The sequence below is a fragment of the Phasianus colchicus genome, chromosome 3, assembly GCF_987193195.1.
Source record: "Phasianus colchicus chromosome 3, bPhaCol1.hap1.1, whole genome shotgun sequence".
Taxonomy (NCBI): domain Eukaryota; kingdom Metazoa; phylum Chordata; class Aves; order Galliformes; family Phasianidae; genus Phasianus; species Phasianus colchicus.
This window is the reverse complement of record NC_143438.1, coordinates 63,179,956-63,197,244: the sequence shown is the minus strand read 5'-3', so window position 1 is coordinate 63,197,244 and position 17,289 is coordinate 63,179,956. Positions and strand designations below refer to the sequence as shown.

Here is a 17,289-nt window from a genome sequence, read left to right as displayed (position 1 = left end):
CAACTGAATGCCTTAAAAATCATGCTGAAAGGCATTAGAGTACCAGTCCTGTTGGAGGAAGAAGTTAAAGCCTCCCTCTCCACATCTGGAAATAAATTCAGTTCGACTGTTCTTGCTTGTTATTGAAACTTCTCTGTTTGCCTGTTGTGCTTGATTCATTATTAAAGATGACAGCTGGCATTTCACTGAAACTTACAGTCAGTTACACACTCTGAACTCATGCAGAATTCAAAATTGTGCTGATGCAGGCTGAAACTCAGCCTAAAAGAAAAGAACAAAAAAAAATTAGAAATTGTGTAATGCTACAGATTTTTCACTGAAACTCAATAGAGGCCAGAATGGAGGGTGATGAGCACATATGCAAATATTGAGAAAATTTAGATGGAATAAGCTACAGACTAGAAGTACAACCTCCTCAAGAATGTTCTTACTTTTGTTGCCAACTGAACTGCTATAGACATGCTGCTGGAAGGTGACTTCTGCCAGATTTGTGAATATTTATGTTTTAATTTGACCAAGTGGATTTGTAGTAACTAGTCAACATGGAAACAGTCTCTGGGAAAGGACTGATATAAATATATCAGGGTGAAATAGATGATTTTGTATATAATATTCTATGTATTAAATATATAATTTTGGAAAAGCCTCAGCCATGTTTTATATGTCTGCAGTAAAGCTGTAGATTTAGATCCTGAAGTGAATAAGGCAAAGTATGAGGCCATAGAATTATAGAACAGTTTAGGATGGAAGGGATCTCTAAAGGCCTTCTTCTACTCAAAACAAGGCTTTCTGTTCAAAAGGTGAAAGAACAGCAATTCCACAGCCTCTTCTGTTGCTCTATTACTTGCACTGTAAAGGATTTTTTTGTTACATCTGTTCAGAATTTTCTCTCCTGCAACTTGACGATAACCTCTTATCCTGTTGAAATATGCCTATGAAAAATGTCTGTCCTCATTTTCACTACAGCCTCTCTTTAGGCAGACATAAACTTGCAAAAAGTCAGCCTCCTTTTCCTCAGATTAAACAGTATTTCTTCCTTGAGTAGGTTCTTCTAATATCTCATACTCACCAGTCCTCTCACCATTAGGGTGGGCCTTCTTTGGGTTCTCCAGTCTGTAGGCCTCTTTTGTATTACAGAAGATCCCATAACTAGGCACACCATCCCAGATGTGACCTGCCAGCGTCAGATAAAAGAATAGTTTCACAAAACCTGCAGACTGTGCTCACTGTAATGTATTTCAGCATGCATGCAGTCTTTATTGCTGTAAGAGTGCAAAGCTGGCACATTTAAATTGTCACCCTCCAGGATTCCAGCTGTTTCTATAAATCAGCTCCAGTCTGTACTGGTGCATGATGTTATTCCATCCCATATACAGAATTTGACATTTCCCTTTATTGTACTTCCTGATGCTTCTGCCAGCCCGTTTCCACTGCGCTTTGGGGTCTCTCTGAATGGTAGTCCTGCACTCCCACTCATCACCTGTACTGCAAATCAGTGCCATCCATACACCTGGCATGGAGTCACTGTTCTACTTATTGATGAAGATATCAGGGAGAGTGATGAATACTAACAACATACAGATGGATAGTTGGTCCTAATATCACACCCTGAGGGATGGCATTCACCAGAAAGCAGTAGGGCTTGTATCCACTCAGGTACCTTGCCCATTTTTCAGCTACATCATAGTCCACACATACAATTCAATTTCCCCCATTTGGCTACAAGAGCACTATGGTAGACAACGACGAAGGTCTTGTTGAGACTAAGTAAATGACATTGGCTGCATTCTTCACATCTACAAAGATAACGACTCTATCATAGAAGACAGTCAAGTTTTCAGAATAATTCTCAACAATATTATCCTTTAAAACTCTATCCAAAATGCTCCTGGGCTCCTTTGGTTCTTATAAAGTCCTGCCTACTAGTTCCCTGAACAACCGAGAACTTCTGAAGATCAGAGCTGTTTTGGCTGCTTTTTGTCTTTCTCTGTTCTCCCTGGATTTTAAACTCCACCATCTCCTTGCTGTTGTTACAGATGACCATCAAGTTTCCAAATGATTCTACCATACTCATGAGCAACAAGTCCACAAATACGTCTCTCTTAGTCCAGCAGTTGCAATAAAAAAAAGTCTCTGACCCTCTCCATAAATCTGGAATGTTTGCATCCTCCAGGTATCAGAGTGGTTTAAGAACCATGTACTGTGATTATAAGACTTGTCCGCCTCCTTTTGTTGGCTCCTGACCTATAAGCTCACAGCTTTCTCTCAACAAAGGAGAAATGCTTTAAATATTCAAGCCACACCTTTGTGAAGACAGAAAATCCCCTTTCTCATCCATTTTGCCTGCCTTTCCAAAGTGGTCTATGAGTCACAGTGTTTAGGACTGACATACAGCATTCCTCTTTATATTTTGTATGTGTATATTCTCTATTTCATTACCAAAAAAATTTCAGTCTGAAGCATCAACAAATGTTTCTCTAAAACACATTCACAACTCTTCCCACTTTTTTATCCCTATTTATCTGTCATGCACATCATTTGGACTGGAGGATGTAAGCACTGGGGCTCATGTCTTGCCTGTCAAACATGTTGCATTGCACGTAGTGCACCAAGTTCACCTCTTATAAATCTTCATTTCAGTCAGCTACTACATCTTTCAAGGCCTCTCTGACAAGCCTCAATTGTAGTCATTCCATGGAATTGCTCCAGGTATTCCATCTTTATGGAGGCTTTTCCTGTATACGTTTGCTTGATTTATTTTTACCCTACACAGAAAATCTCCAATAGATCATTTACCATGATAGCGGTTGTTACAAGAGATGAGATTATGAAGAATAATTACTAACAGAAGCAAGTTGCTTAAAAATCATTAATGCAACTCAGTGAAAATGTTTATTAATTTTCCCTTATGAAAAGTGATCTATATTTAGGGTCCACATCTTATTTTGTTAGTTTGGTGTTTTTTTGTTTTTTTTTTTTTGTTTGGTTGGTTGGTATTTTTCACTGCAGCTTTCATTCTTTCCTATCTTTTCCTTTCATTTCTGTATTCACTGTCAGCATCAGAGTTGATACTGGACAGTGAAGATTTGTCCAGTGGTGTTGCTTCAAGCTTTAGCTGTCAAACAAATGTAAGATTTATGTGTATATAACAGGGACAATACTGTTTCCAAAGGTCTTATAAACCCTAACAACTATCCTATTCCAGGTAATCTGGTGTGAACTAGGAAAAGGATGTTCTTCAGTCCTTGGACTGCACTAATGATACCAGATAAACCGTTCACTACTGAATGACTGTTCTGGGACTGTTTTTGATGAATTAATTACTATCAGAACAAGCCAGTGTCATTCATGGAAAAGTGAGTTTCCTGCCTGTATTATACATAGATGAAGGTATAGCATAATTTTCTCAACTACAGACATAAAATACTGAAGACTTACCGCTAACATTGCAACAAATATTTTTGTTCATTTCTGCCTATGTAAACCTTGTGGGTTATTCAAGAAACTCAATCAAACAATAAAATGTTTGGTACTTTTTCTGCACTTTTATAATTAGTTTTCCTGCTTTCAGTTCCAATTCCACATAAACATAAATGGATAATGTTGAACTGTTCCTGTGATTTTGTGGATATTATAAAATAATAGCTCAGTAAGGAAGAATTTAATTGCCATATCCCAATAGCTGAAATTGTTTGAACTTTAAAAACAAAACAAAGCAAAATACCTTTGTACCCTTCAGTCTCACTTTTGTACAGATTTACAAAGTACTTCAATCTTAATCAGCCAGCAGATAATTATGAAAATAAATATTTATATGTACATCTGAAAGAGATTCAGTTTCTTAATATTAAGCCACACAGCTTCTTTAAGTTACTATATTTGTTGAGTACACATAATATTATTAGAATCAAGGATAATGATATGTACTGAGAAGTCAAAGTAGTCCAAGAAAAAAATCCTACTATCCTGGATAAACCTAAAAAAAATAAATAAATTAACCTTCTGAAAACTGTAGCAATAGAGACTTTCCTAATAGTGTTCTACTCAATATCTGAATTAAGCCTTTGGCAGGATTTGTATGTGTTTATGTCACATGAATCTGTGCATCTACAACCCTAACCGTTGCTAATATATTTGCATAACTTACAGGAATTTGGAGTATAGTGGGAATATTGTACACAAGAAACTGGAGTATGGTAATTTCTGTATGAAGTGGCTTGGGAATATTTTTAAAAGACTTTGTGAAGAAGTGTTTCTAAAAGGACATCTGTTATACCATCCCATAAGGTCTATGAATCTGTAGCGTGGTAAACTGTATCAAGTTATCTTCTTTCGATAGACAATCAGTACACCTGAGAGCCAGCCTTTTCTGACAGAGCCATTTCATCTGATAGAGTATCAAATGGCTTGTTGATTATTCTGACTTCAAAGGCCAGCGGTGCTGATATCTTCAAGGTGGTCTGTAATGCCTGAGTGATGAGGCCACCTGTCAATGTGACTGCAAAATTAAAGAGAATCTGATGGGAAATGGAGGGTAAACTTCCTCTCCCTCAGATTAGCCTGATTAGCCTCAAACAATTTAACTTCTACAAATCAGTTTTGTAGCTATGGGAAAATTATTTATCAGTAGCTAGGTTTTTTGTTTTTTTTTTCAATTTTGGTTCTGGTAAACAGTTCTGTAAAATGTGCTCTCCCACTTCATAACTAGTTTTTCCATGCACTGGGTTACAAAATAAACAGAATTCCTCTTCAATCAATATTTGAAATGAGTAATATGTTTTGAGTGGTAAAAATAACTGTTCCTCTATTGCCACATTCTTCTTCATTTTGATGACAATGCTCTGTTGAAGACAGTTCAATGTCAGGAAATAAATAAGACATAAAGAGTTGATTCATTGAGTAATAATAATGTAATGAGCAAGAATTTCTTAGCTAACAATAACTGCCTTATTTTAATCTTTCTGACAGGAAGGGGAACAATCTTTTGTGTTTGAGGATGACAATACAGGGGTGATGACAGGCTGACTCTATCTCTTCTCGGTGAAGAAGAAGCTAATAAGAACTTCTAAGATATATGTAAAAGTGGGGATTATGTGTTGGAATATGGACCATTATTTTGATTTTGGGGGGGCTGTTATTGTAAGTAAAGCAGTAGACTACAAGGTGACCCACACTGTTAGTAGGTTAACATAACTTGAATTTCGGGCTGTCCCATAGCCTGCTCACTGCTGCACATCTCACAAGAAGCTGATAGCCATCCTTGTGACTACTGGGACTGTATCTATCCCATGCCAAAAATGAAAGGCATCTCCATCACCTAACAGGTGTTTCTCTGTACATGTTTGCAGTGAGGATGCACGTTTGGGCATAAGATGAGGATGTCTGAGTACTGATTTAATCACAGCCACGTGCTAGGAAAAGTGTCTGCAGTGTTTGGCATCCCCTAAGCAGTCCAACATTTCAGTGAGTTTGAACACATCTGCTGTTAGCTCTTAAGACAGCAAGAGAAATACTGTGCAGCCACTCAGCAAAATCCCATGTGAATACTGAGCTCTGTGTACAGGAGATGATTTTAAAAAGGCTCCCACCAGAAACAGGCCTTATCTGCCAGTGAATGTATGGTCTGCAATGTTTCAGATGGCCTGTGCCATCTGTTACCTTTTATAATTGAGAGCAGATATTTGCCCTGTAAGCAGGAATTGCCTCTCAGCTGCTTGTAACAAAATTCAGGTTCCCTTGCATAAGTCTGTATAATATGGCTTCAGGAGCTTGGAAAGAACCCTAAGTGTAGTATTTATTCCAGAGACCAATTAGTTGTTATATGTCACTGGCTGTCCTATTTGACTGCTTCGGAGTTAAAGTACAAACCAGGTCAGCTAAGTTGAGGAGTGACCCAATACACAGAGTTCTAAAGATCTGACATGGTAAACTCGTGGGTTTGGGATATATGTATTAAAAAGACCATGGTGGGATTTTTTGATGTAATTTTGGTCATAAGCACAGCTTGATCTGCTCATAGTTGTTAACTACAACAGAAGTACAGACAAGCCTGCTGTGGAGAAGAGTAAGGAATGAAAACCTGCTGTATTATCTCTGGGGATGGACAGCACACTGAGTGTGCAGCTGGGGTTCTCGCTGTGTGCCGATCTCCCTGCTGCACTGGCAGTCAGGCCCATGTGTCAGCTGGCTGCTGTGTGCTGATCTCATGTGTCCTGGCAGCTGTCTGTCATGACCTGAGCTGAGCTCTTTCCTGAAGGTGGCACTGAGACCATGCAGTCATTGCGGATTTGATGATCCAAGAGCCTCCCGTGAGGTTTTCCATATCAGAAAACTAAAAATGTCCAGGCTCAGAAGTGATTTGCTGTAAATCTTCATTACTAAGCTGAAATTTATCCACGTTAATAAAATCCTGTTAGTAAGCAATTTACATAGCAGCTGTTTCTTCAATAAACCACCTTTTTTATGTTATATGCTTGGATCTGTCCTTCCTTTGACTTTTATCACCCAAATAACTGATGTTTCAATTGGTACAGTCTGGAGCACGCACATTTCTTGCCCTTCACTTCTTAGGAAGGCCCCTTGGTTGAGCTGAGAGCAATCTTCTGAACTATCAGTTTATTTACATGCTCAGCTTCAGGACATGCAATGGATATAAAGAACAGCAGTGCAGCATTATCAGCATACACTTGTGGCCTAAAGAGAGAGATTTATGCTTCTTCATTTATCCCTAATAAGGAAATTGAGCCTAAGCTGTGGCAGCCACAGCCTGCTGTTAGAACAGGCAGTTCCCTTGCACTAGAGCTAATGAGGCTTATTTTCTTCTAGATTTTGATTGACTTGGTGACTAAGAAACCTGATAGACATGTTTTTGAGATCTCTGCCATAAACATATTCTCTTGTGACCGATAAGCTGTGCTGCCAGCTCTCCCCCAGTCTGGGCATTTATCACTCCTTTCTTCTCTACCTGCATGTAATATTTGCAGTAACTTAATTATCAGAAGACTACCATTCATTTGCCAGTCTTGACTGAAATCAGACAGCAGGTGCACAAGCTGCTGTATGAAGAGGGAGACAGAATACAGCTATAAACACGCATTCACACAGAGACCTGATGGTTGTATAAGACTGACTCCCACAGTAAATCAGCTTAAAATGATGAAGACTTTTATCACTATAAAATGATAAGAGAAATTGTGTGTGTGTGTGTGAGAGAGAGAGAGAGAGGGAGAGAGAAATGGAACCACACTAGCAGTAGCTGGGCATAGCTACTGGCTTAGAAAATCAGGAGCAAAAAGAAGAGACACTCCTTTGACCTCTGAAATTCCCTTTCTTGTGAGCAAGGTGCCAATGCCCATAGTACTTGGCATGTACTAACTAATACCAACTTGCCATGGACAGTGTGCCCTTCTCACCCTGAAGAGTCACCTGATTGCAATTCTTCTGCAGTGTTCATTAATCAGTTCAATTAATTGCTTCTCTGGAAAGGGAACTGTTAACAATGATTTCATAGAGTACCGCCTTACCAGGCAAAAAAGAAGCTCTCAGCTGTCATCTTTAAGAGATGAGGCTTCTGCTGGTCTGGCGCACAAATAAATACACGCGGAGTCACAAACATGAAATGTGCAGACAGTAAGGTGTAGGATGCCCATTAGTAAGGACATCAGCTGATTTTCTCTTTCCAGCAGCAGGCAGAGGAAGGCATAGGGTTTCTGCCTAATCCTGTATAACAGGATTCCCAGAGGAGGTGACCTTCCCACATGAATTAGAGCTACTGGAAATAGCTCCCTACAGACCACCTTGAACTGTACTCAGCACCTTGCGTGTTTCGCATTGAAAGTGATGTAGTGTTAGCCTTCTCATTTGCTCTTCCAGCACAGGATATCAACTTTTTTTGCCTTTTTCATTATCTTGGAAATGCTGTTTTCACTTTTGTTATTGAACGTTTCCCTTTGAGAAAGATGTCAGAAAGATGTGAAGGGCTCACAGACAGCACTTTAATTCCTCCCGTCGACTGTCACTGTCTGTTGGGAATGTCTGCAGACACTGGATATCAAAGTAGCATCTGGATTAACTGAGTAATGGTACAAAATAGTTTTAATCTATGATGCTGAATGACCCATAGCATGAAAGGGTGCCTTTCCTCAGACATGGGAAAGTTAATTTCTGATGTCTGAATGTTGGCCTTATTTCCTCCAGCCTTCTTATCTTCAAAAAATGTCATCTCATGCTTGAAATTGCCTTTAAATTTAATTTTTTTCTGCATGGAGAAAAAAGAATATTTTTCTTGCCCCTTCTAGATTACTCTATTTTGTTCCAGAAGCAGAAAATTTTTGTTTTCTTCATGTATGTCTATTTTTCTTCCTGATTTTACTGAGCAACTTTTAAATCTAACTTTAAGAAATAAGGAGCTGATTTCACTCTTTGCATGAATAGTATATTAAGTTCACTATTTTTTATCTGCTGACCTTTAATTATTTATCATTCTTTAAATTTTGGAAGGACTACATTGCTTTCTAGCTATTGTTAGTTTTAATTCTGATGTCTTACTTCCTTTCACTTTCCAAACAAAATAGTCATAGCATATTTAATCTTTCCTGATATTGAGGTCTCCCTAGTTCCCATGACTTTAATTATTTTTGTTATTTTTCCTTTGGATGTAATCTGCATATTAGGCTTAAACTCTACAAAGTCAGCCATTGCCTCACTAACCTCTATGCAGTTTCCAGTCTTGCTGTAGATGCTTTCTCATACTTCTGGAAGGAAAATCTTTGAAAGAAGATTATCCAAGCAGAACTTCTCTTCATCATATTAATCTTTTTTTTTTCCTACAACTGAACAGAGTACTCCATCCTTACGTATGTGCTCTTCCAACCCACTCAGTTCCCTTTATCTCTGCATTCTGTTTTTTGCTCAGCAATGTAGCAGTGGTATTTTTAGCTCCTGAACACATCGCTTAACATTTGCTCACATTTAAACCCATCAACTGTTTCTTCAGCCATTCCCTTAATGTGTTTAAATATCACAGAGAATAATCTATACCACTTAAAGTACTGATGTTAGTTAAGATTTTGCTTTCATCAGCAAAATTTGTCAGTGTATAGAAAGATCATTAGGACCAGCTGACACCTCTTTCATAACTTAATCCAGAAGTGATGGACTCAGAACTACATTGATTAGGAGTTAACAAGAGATGCCTGATGTAAATTAAAGAAAGAATAATGAGTTCTGTCATGAGAAGCAAGTACTTCTGAAATTTATGATAACCACAGAAGCAAGCTGGAACTTCCAGTCCTGTCTAGCTTTATAATTACACCCAACAATGTTTCCTAGCAGATTGCTGAGATACAGGCACGAGTAACTCTTGATTGGCCAAGGGTGTAAAGTTGTATCCAGCTGTATGTGGAACAGGAAACTTAGATTGCAAGTATTCTGCAAGGGAAATTTCCACTTAAAGGATGGAGTATATATACACATATCTCCATGTACACTAACTTTTTTTTTCTATGCTAGAGCTGTATCTTTGCATATGGCTCATTGAGAGACTATCCTCTCATTTATACAATGTAGGGCAGGTTCTTGGAAAGAGCACACACTGACAGAGCTCTCTCCTCAGAACAGGACATATCTGTCTCCTTCATTGGTCCCTTAGAAATGGATGCAAAATGTCACATATGCAATATCATGCTGAATATGTTGTGCTTGCTTCCAGGCAACTGCTTCAAAATGTGTTCCAACTGTTTGTTCTTAGTTCTTGATTTTCAGAGGAGATACAAACACCTGAGGACAAACTGAAAAACTGAAAACAGACATCATTTTGAGCAGGTACTGAGTTAGAGAAAGTATTGAAAAGGTCATCTTAAATCTCACCCTGTTCCAACATTGTTTTCCCTCTACTTCAGACAATAATGCAAAATCTTTTCCCAAAGATGACATCTCATATTTTTAAAGTCAAAGAGAATGATGGAATAATTATTTTGAAAAAAGATTAGATGGATAAAAAGAGATGGCTACAGCTCTCTATAAATATGGTAGGTACTGAAATTATCGTCCATGGTGTGAGAGCTCCAGAGGCCCAGATTCACTTACTCACCTTCCTGTTAAGTGCCCAAGATGAACAGACTATACTGGAGCTCACCTCTCCTGTTTCTACTGTCCACTGCATAAAAAACATCTTTCTGATGGTGCCAGAACAAACTTATGTAAGAGAAAGAGTGTGTAATCACCTAAGAAAAGTGGAAAACCTTTGCTTTCCAGACTTTTTGTAAAACTGTTCTTTTTTTCAATGGAGATTTAGCCTAACATGCAGAAATAATCCTGGAAAAGTTGTAGGGGAAAGTGGACACAGAACAATGGCTTCTCTCCTGTTTGCACTCTGAATGCCTTAATCACTAAACTGTGAGGTCGTGCAGTTCTCTTTGCCTCTAAGAAGGCATGTCTATGTCTATGTCTATCTATGTCTATGTCTATGTCTATGTCTTCTATGTCTCTACAAAGTTTTAATGGCCAAGAAACACCAGTTGCTCATGATTTCCTACAATGCAAACAATGACCTCATGTTTGGGGTTTCTTCTGAGGAACTTTGGATCTTTCCATCACTGAAGACAGCAGAGGATGGCTGACTACTCTGACAGTATTTTTAACTATTTAAGCAAAAAAAAAAAAAAAAAGGTCAATCACTTCTTTCACAGCTAACCTCTTAAAAAACAAAGAAATATATGAACAAAAAAAATCCAGTAACTGCTACTGTATATTGATACTTCATGTGAAACTCTCATTCATTAAATATACTCAGAAAAACCATACTGGCTTTTCTCCTTGAGAAAGTTCAGCAAGTGAACTCCTTCTGAGTCAGTCCTTAGCAAAAGCATAGTGGTTGTAGCTGAAACATGTCTGGCATTTGCACCTGAAATATTCTTTTCCTTTGTCAAATGCCATTAAATCATTTGCCGCCTTCACCCTCCCAGCCAGATTTATCTTCACCACAGTTCAAAAGATTACCCAATGTACTTCTTCTGCATTAACAACTTTACATGAATAAAGACAAATCAGTTTTCCAGCAGCCAAGTCAAATTACTGAACATTCCCATGCAATTCGCACAGAGTTGGATTCAGTGCTGGGTATTGCAAATTGATTAGCAGGCTCTTAATGGCTGTTTAGTTATGAACAACACAAGTATTGATTTAAAAAGCAGCTTGAATTTTGAAGGCTGCATGCATGAAAACAAATACAATACGCTATGATGCAGAAATGCAATTATTGTGACCTAAGAGAGTAAAATCTACCTTGAAATAGCCAAACACGTAAGCACTAGTAAATCAAGGCCTTTATTTTCCTGCCTTTGTCCTTCCAATGTTTAGTTTCACAGTAAATGAAAGGGGCTATTTGAAGTGAGGGAGAGGAGAAGATAGGTCTGTGACCTCTAGCTAGACCGTGGAGATCAAAGGCAGTCTCCATATGTGTTAGATATTATCTTTTTGAGGCAAGTGGGCATGATGTTTTGTGATGCAGCAGTGTGGAAACACACAAATAATCTGATTAGTGACCGCTGAGAGAAGAATGATTGACATTGTGCTGAAGAAATAGCAGTAAAAGCATGAAAAAGAGATTTAGTTTTAGTTTACAGAAGAGTCCTTCAAAACTCGATAGCACTCAAATACTGGCTTTATAGAAAATTTCTCAGCTTACATAAATATTGTGACTTACTTGTAAAAAAAGAATTGGTTGTTAAAATCAACATTTGAAAGTCAATATCCACTATAAATTTGTTAGGTTAACATACCCGTGGAACTATTGTTTCAACACGTATATCCTTTTGTGGGTTCATATTTTTCCTTTAAATACATGCATGGCTTAGGATGTCTCCATTCCTTCAATGCAGTTTACTCATTCCAGTACAGAAGGAACATTTCTAGCAGGAAATTATGTAACCACTGTGAAAAAATGCAATTTTGTGGTTGGGACCATGGATTGACATTCAGCTCTATTATTGTAAATACAACAAGGCATTTTATCAGGAGTGTCACATTAGGCACATGTGTCCTACCGCATATACAGATGAGTTTGATAAGGGTTTTACTTGGATGAGGCTCCAGGTCAAGCAAATGGCCAACACATTTAACAAGTCTCTCTTGAGGTTTCCTCTCTCTGTAGGAATGGATAGTAGTACTATTCTCACAGAAAGACCATGAAAATCTCTTTGTGTAAATCTCCAAATCCAGAATGAAAGAAGTAAATGTGAAAAGGATTACTGTTCAAGCCAACACATGCAACGTGTCAGCAAGTTGTGGTGTGGATATGGTAGAATATTCTATTCAACTAAAAATGCAGCATTTTCCCAGGAAGCCATGCTGAGGAAAAAAAAGAAAAAAAAAACCCAACAACTCTGTTTTTGTTCTGATTGCAAAGTATGTTAATAGGAGAATGTTGTCAAATAGCTGAATATTGTCAAAATCTGCTTAAGAAGCCTTAATGCCCCTCTGTCTTCACAATGTCAGTCACCAGCCTGTTCTTTTGAAGTTCTCTCTTTTAAGAGCAAACATAACAAAATGTGAATATAGTTACAGACATAATGTTGAACTTGACCTTTAAATAACTCTTTTGCTTTCCCTACTTTCCTTTCCAATTTACTATTCACTTGGCAAAGCTGGAAAATACATTTGGTCCTTTTATTACTGGACTTTTTACTTTTAATGTACATTTTGCTGGTGTTATTCTCAACTTGTATTTTTATCTTCAAGTTATTTTCCTTTAAAATATATGCATATTTAAACTCACTTCTGAACACCAGACATATTTAATCATCTAGTTTATTATATTCCTGGGTATAGCCAGGCTGCCCAAGAACCTGCAAAATTCTTTTGTTGTAATCATAGACAGTTCTGAGGTCTTTTTTAACAATGCATTGCAATAGCTTGAATGTATACTTCTTTTTAGTAGTTCTGAAAATGAACATTCAGGTCCCTTTGGTAGCTTGCAGTGAGATAGAAAATACAGAACTCAGAAACCATGACTTATGTGGAATGCAACACAGATGCTTTAGTAAACCCAAATATAACTGAGAATAAATAGTTTGTAGTATTTTATGCGGAGGGATGTCCAGTGCTTTGTTGTTTTTGATGACCCAAGCATTGAGAAATGGTTATAGAGGACACATGCACAGAATATACTTGGCCATACATCAAACCTTTCTCTACCTGTTATACATTTTGACTCAGGTCAGAACTATCTGCAAGCATAAGCCCCATGCTTGTACAGACCTGCCTAACCCATAGAGAGGATATGTGTTCACTCTTTAAAGGCCATGTGAATAAAAAGTAATGGAGTGATCCTCATGGAAACTCAAGCTGTAGACAGATGCTAACTTGCACAACAGCAGTAGTATTTTAAAAGGTTACTGCCTCTTATCAGTTCATTATAATCCTTCACCTGAGACGAAGTACACGTCCCTGTGACAGCTCTTCATCTATGTCAGCACAACATAGAAAAGATTAGGCTAATTCATTGCTGAGAGAGATTTGAGTTGACTGATACTTGCACTGAAAGAGAGGCAGACAGCAGTCTTTATTTTTCTTTCCTGAAAATATGCTAATTAACAGCTAACGGATGCAGATCTGACACACCTTTAGAATTGAAATTCTGACTCCTTGAATTTGGGTACCCTTGGAGTTGATGGTAGCTACATGAGAAATGACAGAGCTCTCATTATTCCTTGAGGAACCAGGGGTGTCCCCCAGGAGATTTTCAAATAGAAATATGAACAGATGTTGGAAAGTCAGGCAATGGTACCAGACCAAAGTTTAAACAGCAGTGAAGATAAAAACACAGTTGTATCTCTGTCTTGAAAATACTGCTCAGAAAGAATTGGAAAGAAGAATTGCTTCTTGCTCTAGTACCAACCATTATAGCTAAAGCATGGGAAATCATCATTCTGACAGATGTTTGCTAGAGGCATGGATATTTTTAATACTTTTTAACAGCATTATCTCGAGTTGATTAATGAGATGCATCAATGAATTCTCAAGGGAAGGAACTCAACCTGATCTTAGCAATCACAAGGATGATTGTCACAATGTAGAAATGTTAGAACTGAAAAAGTGGAATAAACTAATTCTCCCCTCAATGAGATAATACTTATTTTCTTTCTATAAAACACACACACTTTGGCATTACTGTTCATTCTGCACAGTGTCTTTCTCAAGGATGTTTAGAAAACAAAACTCTTTAATTAGATACCATAAAAAGACTATTTTCTCTGAAAATATTTACTCTATATCCTTTCAACCACTTTACATGCAGCAATAAATAGTTCATATACCAACAACGTGTGAACAAACACATCAGTTGATCTTGTGGAGAAACTGACTCTGAAGAGTTAGTCAGTTCTATAGAAAAGGCTATATAAATTAGAACCAATCCGTAGGTACTGAAATTCAGTATTAAATATAATAATATCAAATTCAGCATTAAAAAATCCTGCTTATTTCCCTATTGGGAGCATGATGTTTGATATTCAGTAATAGAGTTGGTTTTGTATTTAACAATCAAACTAGTGTGCAGCCTATTAGCAATGTACTCGATAACCAGTTTGCAGAGAACATCCTCTTGATATATGCAGAAATAATCCATCCTTAGAGTTTGACAGAATGACAGCCATGCTCCGAAGCTATTTAAAATATCTTCATTAAAACACATAAGTGTATCCTTTTTGCTACTGCTTACTAAGGTCAAACTCTGTTCTGCTGATACAAATTCAAAGTAACTGTACTGAAATTAGTGTATTGTTTCATATTTATGATTACATAAGTGGGAATACTGTCTAGTCTCTAGTATCTGTGATTGGCAACCCTCCCCATGGTAGGGGAGTTAGAACTAGATGGCATGAATGAGTTTTATGCTTTACAATTTTACATAAACCATGAATTAAAACTTGAAGGAAAATATGTATGCAGATAAATGGAAGAAACGGTGAGTGTCTCAAGTTTCCACACTGATATCTGAGACTGCTTAATAATTCAGTGTCATCATCCCTCTAGTCACACTGTACATACTTTGGTTCTTCATTTACCACTGTTGAACTCATGCAGGGCCATTCCAACAGAGAACATGTTATGACCATTCTCAAAGTCAAACTGTTACCTGAGGTTGTGCTCTCAGCCCTCTAACAACCCAGATTTGGTGGCACTCTGAAGAACTGGGTTTGGTGGCCCTGTAGTCCCTGCAAAGAAGAAGAAGTTAGGAGCTGTATGGATTCCTTGAGGATCTCAGAGTCAACAGCCCCTGTATTCCCATCCTACACTTAATAACACTGGCAAGTGTGACACACCCTTGTTCTGTAGCACTCTGGAAATTAAAATAGCCAAATAATTATAACACTTATATTATAAGTATTATAATTATATAATAAATATAATTAAATAATAAATGAATTTAAACAAAGTATTTAAAAGATGACAACAATTCCTGATGATAATCCTTACTGCTGTAATATGCTTCCCATCCTCCACTCTGCTTCACTTGTGTCTCTAATTTTTAATGCTCTGATCACCTTGGAAAATTCATTTTTCGCTATGCTGTATTAAAGCTTATTATGATTTATTTTGATTTATTTGTTGTTGTTCGAGACTTGAATTTTTTTTTTTTTTTTTTTAAATGTGTCTGCTTTGGGAGGAATTTAGTCTCTCCAGAGAAGAGGCTATTTATAACAGCAAGTTTGATGGTCCTCTTGATCTCCATCTAAGGTATCACACTAGCTTACAAACAAGGTAAACATGCCCAGGGCATCAAAATATGAAGAGTGAGAAATCTGCTCTAGCCACAATAAACTATTGCTTGTAAATAGCTTTCCTCTCCCAGTCTTCCTTCACAGATGCTTTCCTATGAAAACACTGGAGTGTGGCAAAGCTACATTCTTAGACAAGCCTTAATTAACAGAGAGTTAGGCATGTCCTTTCCCAAAGCCAGGAATGCAGCATTATGGGCCTGCTGCACAAAATAGCCACATAACTTAATGAGCCATTGGCACTTTAATTTTATAACACACTTCCCCAATTAAGCTCTCTAGACCCCAGACTTAAACAGCTGTCCACAGCTGTTGGAAAGTGATTTATCACTGTCAGGTTTCACAGCCAAAACATTCAAAGGTGCAAGTTTTCAATATCACTCAGCACACAAACATCTGTCTGTTTTCATGAACATAAAAGCTGCGTAAATTTTTATAGATTTTCATAGCTTATTCTGTAATATGCTAATTCTTGTTAAGCCTGTGCTCTCTTGATGTACACTCAATGGGCTGGTCTGGGAATACGGAAAGACCTGCACTTTGAGACAGTATTTTTCTTCCCATGAAAAATGTAAAAGTGAACAGAAATCATCCCAACTTTACATATGCTTGGTCATACTGATGAATGCACTCTTAAGCATGTCTTAAGAGCAAACATTTAGACTTTCAACATATGCAAATGAATTTATGCTTTACAGCATGCTCCACTTCCTTTTAAAGGGAATCTTCTAGTTGTGTGATACCATATTATAAAACAGACAGAAGAGCCTTGTGAATAACAAACTTAATAAAATCATACAATGTTTTGGGTTGGAAGAGACTTTTCAGTTCATCTAGTTCCAGCCCCCTGCTATAGGCAGGGACACCTCTCTCTAAACCAGGTTGCTCACAGCCCCATCCAGCCTGACCTTGAATGCTTTCAGGAGGGGGGCATCCACAATCTCACTGGGCAACCTGTTCTTCCAGTGTCTCACCACCCTCACAGTAAAGATTTTCTCCCTAACATCTAGTCTAACTCTACCCTCTTCCAGGTTAAAAATATTTTCCCCTTGTCCTGTCACTACATGCCCTTATAAAAAGTTCCTCTTCAGCTTTCCTGTTGGCCCTTTCAGCTACTAGAAGGTCACTCTAAGTTACCCCTGGATCCTTCTATATGCTGAAGAGCCCCAGCTCTCTCAGCCTGCATTCATTGGGGAGGTGCTGCAGCCTTCTGATCATCTTCGTGGCCCTCCTCTGGACCCATTCTAACAGCTCCATGTCCTTCTTGTGTTGGGAGCCCCAGAACTAGATGCAGTACTCCAGGTTGGGTCTCATGAGAGCAGAGTAAAAGGGCAGAATCACCTCCCTCACCCTGCTTTTAACTCTTCTCAGGATGCAACCCAGGATATGGCTGGCCTTCTGGGCGGCAAGTGCACACTGCTGGCTCATGCTGCTGAATCTTTCATCAACTGACACTCCCAAATCTCTCTCCTCAGGGCTGCTGTCAAGCAATTCTCCATCCATTATATAT

At 38.0% G+C, this 17,289-nt stretch overlaps 1 long non-coding RNA gene across 1 annotated transcript in view; it reads right to left on the bottom strand.

Moving 5' to 3' along the window:
- LOC149918639 (uncharacterized) overlaps positions 1-15,217 on the bottom strand; it is a 32,534-nt gene extending 17,317 nt beyond the window's left edge. Inside the window, exon 1 of the long non-coding RNA XR_016465615.1 lies at positions 15,137-15,217. This is a non-coding gene — a long non-coding RNA (uncharacterized LOC149918639). The remainder of the gene's footprint in view (positions 1-15,136) is intronic.
- Positions 15,218-17,289: the final 2,072 nt, after the last annotated feature.